Here is a 6412-nt window from a genome sequence, read left to right as displayed (position 1 = left end):
CTCCATCTTTCCCAACATCAGGGTCTTTTCCAGGGAGTCTTCCCTGTTTATTCATCTTAAATATCCCCCCTCCAAAATCTATCTGCAAAACAGTTTCGCGTCTCAAAATCTCTCTGCTGAATTATCTAATGTAAATCCTAGGCAGTGAGCAAGGCTAAAGTTTTGTCTTCACTAAAAAGAAAATGCCCACATTCTTAAAAACAAACAGAATAATTCTTTATACATTGTTTTCAGAGGGAGGGAGGAAAAGCCCCATAGGCAGTATTATTTAATAGTTGGAGCTGCCAAGGACGATGTTTCATGGCAGGATGATAACTCATTAGGAGAGAATGCTGATGACACAGAATACTATTGCAGGAATATCTCTTATTTTTATAGCTCTGCCTCCTGATCCTTACTCTTTCACCCTTTTTGAATATCAAAGCAGCCAAAATATTTGCTCCTCTTCCTCATTTAAGTGTGCAGGCATACATGGCACCTGACAGCTGTTCAAGTAACTGTCATACATGCTGCCCTGACCAGTCTAGCTTCTGTGTGAAAGAGGAAGTGGGTCTCTTTGAATGGCTTCCTTTCAAGCAAAAAGGCAGTTTCCAAGCTGGAGCCTGTATGCCTTTGATATTTGCTTTAAAATTATTCCCCTCCCCTTCTTCTTGCTTGCCCTCAGACTAATTTTGCAGACTAATGATGGAGACAAATGAGATTATGGTAGTGTGCACACTATAGACCTTTAAAGCATTCAAAACTCATTTTTCCACTCAAAGAATTCTGGGCACTGTGGTTTGCTAAGGGTTCTGGGAATTGTAACCCTGTGAGGAGTAAACTACAGTGCCCAGAATTCTTTCAGTGGAAAAATGTGCTTCAAACACACTTTAAAGGTATAGTGCATGCACAGCCTAAGTGAATATTAACATATATTTGTGCCTTCCCATCAATCTAAAACAGCAAGACGAATGAAAAGCAAACTAGTCTTTCTTTTTGGAAATTGTCCATATGCAAAATAGCACTGTTGTCCTGCCCCACATTCTTCAGAAGCCCAGGAGCTTTCCGGATGCTGCAATTTGTCCAGGTAATATTGTACATGACTGAACAATCTAGACATCTGTGTTCTCTATCTGCTCTCAAACTGCTAACACAAGTTCCTAGAAAACCACAACTGCCGTCTCAGGAAGTGGGACTGTGGAAGTTGGCTGTGCTTTGATGACACAGGCGCTTGGTGGATGGCACGTCACATGGTGAAGCAGTGGTGCCTCCCTTGCCCGATCCATGCTGCAGAAAACTGAGTTACACAGTGTGTTCGTTTCCACTAGAAATGTTATGCCCAAGAGGCCAGTTTGAGATGCTGTGTATATGTTAGGGGTAATGGAAGTTGAGTTGTTATAAAGTGCCTAACAATTGACCATTGTACATGTTAACTAAGTTGCATGGAGAATGTGTGCATCACCTGTCCATGAAGAGTGAATTGTGCACATTTCCCAGTCAATATGCACAATATCCAATAAGTACTGGGGAATGTGCATATTTCTACTAGCCAATATGCATAAGCCCCAACAAGTGCTGGGGTACGTGAGTATCTTGAGTGAATTTTGTACATTCTTTTGCCAATATGCATAATCGCCAATGTGCGTATCTCCAATGCATTTTATGCACTTTCTGAGCAATATGCACATTCTCTGGGCAATATGCATAGTTGCCAAGAAACACATCCTTGTTTTCTCTCTTTAGTTCAGAAGTGTGCAATCTGTGCATGCACACACACAATCTCAGCTGTGGGCATAAGATGGTTATCTAGGGGGGGAAAGGCAGTCTTGAGAGTGGGGTATTTAGGCTGAATCCTGACTTCACTTACCTGGGAGTAAGCCCCATTTAATTAATTAGGAGGATTTACTTCTGAGTATACATAGATTGCCTTCTAACTGACCTTTAGATTCTCCAGGATCCCAGGTAACTGATTGATGCACACAGACTAATCTTATGCATAAAGTTATTTCCACTGATTTCAAGGGGACTTGCTCCCAAATGAGTGCCCATATGATTGTAGGCTTATTCCCTACCTTTTTGCAAACAACGTCTTATTTTCTTAATACGTTGGTAGCAAGGGGGAAACCAAAAGAATTCCGAAAAATAAGGGCGATCTTTATGCAAAGCGTCGATTAGGAAGCCCAAAGTTTCTCCCTAACTTTGCTTTCCCCCGCCCCCTCGGCGAGATTTTTTATTTCTCTCGTGTGTGATTTTCGCAGGCTGCGAAATCTGACCTCATCCGCAAACGGGCGTGTCGTGACGTCAGCGGGCGGCCCCCTCCCGCTTCTGACAGCAGCAAGCAGCAGCAAGCAGCGCTGGACCGGTGATGGGAGGAGTGAGTAGTGTACTAAGTCGGGGAGAGTTTTGACGCGGGCGCTTTCACGTGAGCCCTCCTGGGGCTGGAAACTATTGTGCGGAGCCCAGAGAGAGAGTGGCAGCAAGCGGGGAAAGTGGCTGCCATTGCGCGCAGCAGCCAGAGGCGGCGGTGCCGAGCTGGTGCTGGGAAAGAAACTGCACGGACATCCTGGTTTGTACCACTTAAAGGAACAGCCAGAGAGTCGAGGGAGGGAAAGAGCGAGCGAGCGAGGGAGCAGCCAGCCAGCCATAGACTCAGCCAGATCGGTGCTTTCCCGGCTGTTTCCCGACAGAGGCGGAGCGCCCGTACGGCTCGGTGAGTGCCCTTGGTTCCTTTTCGCCCCCTTCCCTTGCCGCTCTGGGATGCCAGATGGGCTGTGGGGATGTGGGGAGCGTCATCTGCCCCACGCTTCCTCACAAGCTTCCTCGCTCCAGCCCCAAGGGCGGGCGGGCGGATGAGCGCCTGGAATTGCTCCGCTGAGCGTTATTGGGAATGGTTTGCCAATGCAGCCGGGGTTGCAACCCTTCTCCGCCCTCCGTCCCTCCCTCCGTTGCATGGTGAGCTGGCGCGGCGCGGCCGGTTGCAACCCGGCAGGGATTAGCCTCCCACCTAGTGCGCGCGTGTCCTTTCCTCCTGCTCAAATGCAGAGCGAAACGGCAGGATTAAAGCCGCGGCGCCCGCAGGGAACTCCGCCGCGGACACCGAGCGGCGCGAGGAGGGCGTCTTCTCGGCCAACTCCACCCGGGAGATCCTGCTCTTCCTTCCTCCCTCCATCTCCAACCCCCCACCCCCGAGGGAGTAGGGATCTGTTGCATCATGCCCCCTTTATCTTTACTACATCTCCACCCTTTCCCTTGGAGCAGCCGGAAAGTTTGACTGGAGCCCAGCGTCCTCCTCAGCCATATGGGGAGCCCCGCTGCACCCCTCGGGAGCGTGGCCACGAACCCCTTCCTGTATCCTCCCCGTATCTGGCTGCGTTGCCTAGCCTGACATTAGAGCACTGGGGCGGCTGGGAAGTGCCCGGAGCTCAATACTGAAGCGTTGGGGGCGTGTGAGGTCAATAGGGGGGAAGAAGAGGGCAGTTGCTCTGCGCGTGTCTGGGATGCTCCGCGCTCTGGTCCTGCGTGGGCTTAACTTTTCCCTCAGCCCCGCCGCGGGGCTCCCTCTCGAGGCCACGCGCCAAAGCGGCCGCGTGACCTTTTCACCTGCTCGCCCCTCAGCCTCAGCTTGGCTTCCGATAGCGCGACCTTTGACTTAGCGTTTGAGGGGTGCTCCTTTATGAATGCTGCCAGTGACCCTGGGAACTTCGTGGCGGAAACAAAGTAATACCACCTTGCTGCTGCTGCTGCTGCTGCTGCTGCTGTTTCAACCCCGTGAAAATGCAGGGACTCTTGTGGCCCTCTCCTCTCCTTGGGTGGCTTAAAGTGTTTTTAAGCATCTTGGTGCCCAGCGGTTTGATGTGGATACTGGACTGGGCAAATGCCTTCTAGATTCCCACTCCCCTTGCAGAAGCAGTGCCTGCCCTCCAACCTGGTTCTCCAGCAGGGCAGCCTCTTGTTGTGCTGCCTCCTACATGCTGGAAGCAGCGTGGCAGATTCTCAGGCCAAAGTCTCCACCTCCTCTGAGGGAGACGGCAGCCTTAGCCTGCCAGCACCAATCAAGCTGCATGAAGCTTGTCTCTCTCTCTCTCTCTCTCTCTCTCTCTCTCTCTCTCTCTCTCTCTCTTTGTGTGTGTGTGTGTGTATATGTGTGTATCTGTCTATCCATGTGTGTATCTATCTATGTATACACACACACACACATTTTTTTTTAAAAAAATAATATTTATTAAGGTTTTGGAAGATTACAAAATTGGAAAAAAAAGAAAAGAGAAAAAATGCAAAAACACAGAAAAGTAAAAACAATTAAGACAGGGGGAAAAAAACAAATCAATCCTTCCATCACTTATCTTTCATTTGCTTATTTCCTTGACCTCCTTACACCTCCCTTTTTTGTATTCTAGTTCAGTTAGCTATTTCAGCAAATCCTTTCCCTCTTTATTTTTATCCTAATAATTTATCTTAATATGATGTAACTCTACATTCTCACCAATTAACAATCTATTTTTTCTTAATCTTTTATAACATTTCTGCTAAAACCACGTAACTTCATTCCAACATCCTTCTAACATTCCAGCTGATGTACAGAATCAGAGGTGACCACAGTATGTTGACAAAGGACAAATTTGTCATCGTCGACAAATCTCCACATATCCTGAAGGACTGAATCTGCTCACTTAGCTTGATTTCAGCGCTATAGGCCTGAGTGGTTTGTAACTGATCTCCCTGTCAGTATATAAAAATGGTGTGAGCCTTGTGGTAGGTTAACTCCGAATATTAAGGCAGGATTGTGCACAGGGTCTCAGACTCATCATCCAAAGCTTTTGCTGGGATTCACTGATAAAGGCTCCTTTTCCTAGTCTGCTGCTTGTGAAAAGAGTATTGCCGCCCTAAGCAGCACTTGGGTTCAGCCACAGGGTTCAGCTGCCTTCCATCCTATCCAAATGGGCATTCTCAGGGTGATTTTCCAAAAATGTGTCCATGAAAAACAGGCCTCTGAAAGCTATGCAATATGTTTGCTTTGGTGTGTGTGTGTGTGTGTGTGTGTGTGTGTGTGTTTGTTTGTTTGTTTTAAATTTGCTTACATTTTCTAGCATAGGCTTGGCACTGGATTACCATGCTGGAGATTAGAATTTGATCTTCACTCTGCAGCTCCTCTGCCATATATGACCTTGGGTCTCCCATCTGATTGGGTGTTGCCATTCTCTTGGCTTGCTTTGATTTGAGCTCCTGCAGCACCTAGCACAAAAAGAGGTTGGTCAATTATCTGGCTTCTGCTCAGCCGTGGGGTAGCTGCAGTGAATGTGATGCTCAGAGACTTTGTAGACAGATGGCTGGGTTTTTAGTTATAATTTTTAAACAAGGCAGTATCCTTGCCATAGGCCATTCATTAAAATGAAGCAATGAATAATACATAAGTCGCCACATCTTTCTTAGAGAGGGGCCTGATGTGATGAACTCATTTCTCTAGCTTTATGCTTTCCTTATCAACTTATCTTGGCAGCATAGAAAAGAAAACACACATATAAGCTTCCTAATATAGTTGTTCAAAAGAAAATCAATTTATGCATTTATTCCATTTATTTAACATTGTCTGTCCTGCACAGAGCTTTGAGTGGCGTATTTGGGAGTCATTCCACACACCCCTTCCATATTTTATCCATGCAGCAGCCCTTTGAGATAGGTTAGGGTGAAATGGTAACTTATCCAAGGTCACTAACTGATTATGATGGCTGAGTGGGGATTTGAATTCAGGTCTTTCTAATCTGTATCTGGCATTGTGGCCCAGGTTTCTTCCTCTGAGCTGTTGAGCCACTTCCATGTTTCTAGCCATGTATTTCTTCCTCCTTTAGGATTATTACCCCATAAACACCAAGAAATACAGCTTCCTCCACTGGTTTCTCTCTGGGCTGAAAAAAGTGTAGCCCACTGAATTTAGTTCTATGCTGTATCTGTTAATATATGAAACTTTGAAAGTTCAATGTACAGTAAGACTAGGGAGACGTGCATGTGTTTTTACAAAAACAAACCACTGCTACTTGAAGATCCCATGAATCTGTGTAATCCAGTGAAGGAAATGGTTTGTGTACATCTGGGTTTCCAGTGTATGCCCAAGCATAGGCTTCCTAGGTGTGATTGTTGGTAGGCTACTATCCCTTGGTCCCAATTTCTCATCTGCGAAATGTAAATAACAGCAACCTTCGCCTCTCAGGACTGCAGAAGAACTAAATATTCAAGACCATAAAGCAGGGTCACCTGCTGCTGCTGGACTACAACTCCCGTCATCCCTAGCTAGCAGGAGCAGTGGTCAGGGATGATGGGAATTGTAGTCCAAAAACAGCTGGGGATCCAAGTTTGGGAAACCATGCTGCACAGTATTTCCCATGCTGCCACCACAATCCTAAATATGCTGTTCTTTGCATTAATGGAGAAAGTGTGC

General features: G+C 46.8%; 1 protein-coding gene across 1 annotated transcript in view; it reads left to right on the top strand.

The window, feature by feature from the left end:
* Positions 1–2347: 2347 nt before the first annotated feature.
* SLC25A22 (solute carrier family 25 member 22) overlaps positions 2348–6412 on the top strand; it is a gene marked incomplete at its 5' end in the record, with an annotated part of 68551 nt that continues 64486 nt past the window's right edge. Inside the window, one exon of the mRNA XM_083608234.1 lies at positions 2348–2689. The remainder of the gene's footprint in view (positions 2690–6412) is intronic.

This window comes from Podarcis filfolensis (assembly GCF_964270895.1).
Source record: "Podarcis filfolensis genome assembly, chromosome: 1".
Taxonomy (NCBI): Eukaryota; Metazoa; Chordata; class Lepidosauria; order Squamata; family Lacertidae; genus Podarcis; species Podarcis filfolensis.
The sequence above is the reverse complement of the archived record's forward strand: the minus strand, read 5'-3'. Positions and strand labels throughout refer to the sequence as shown.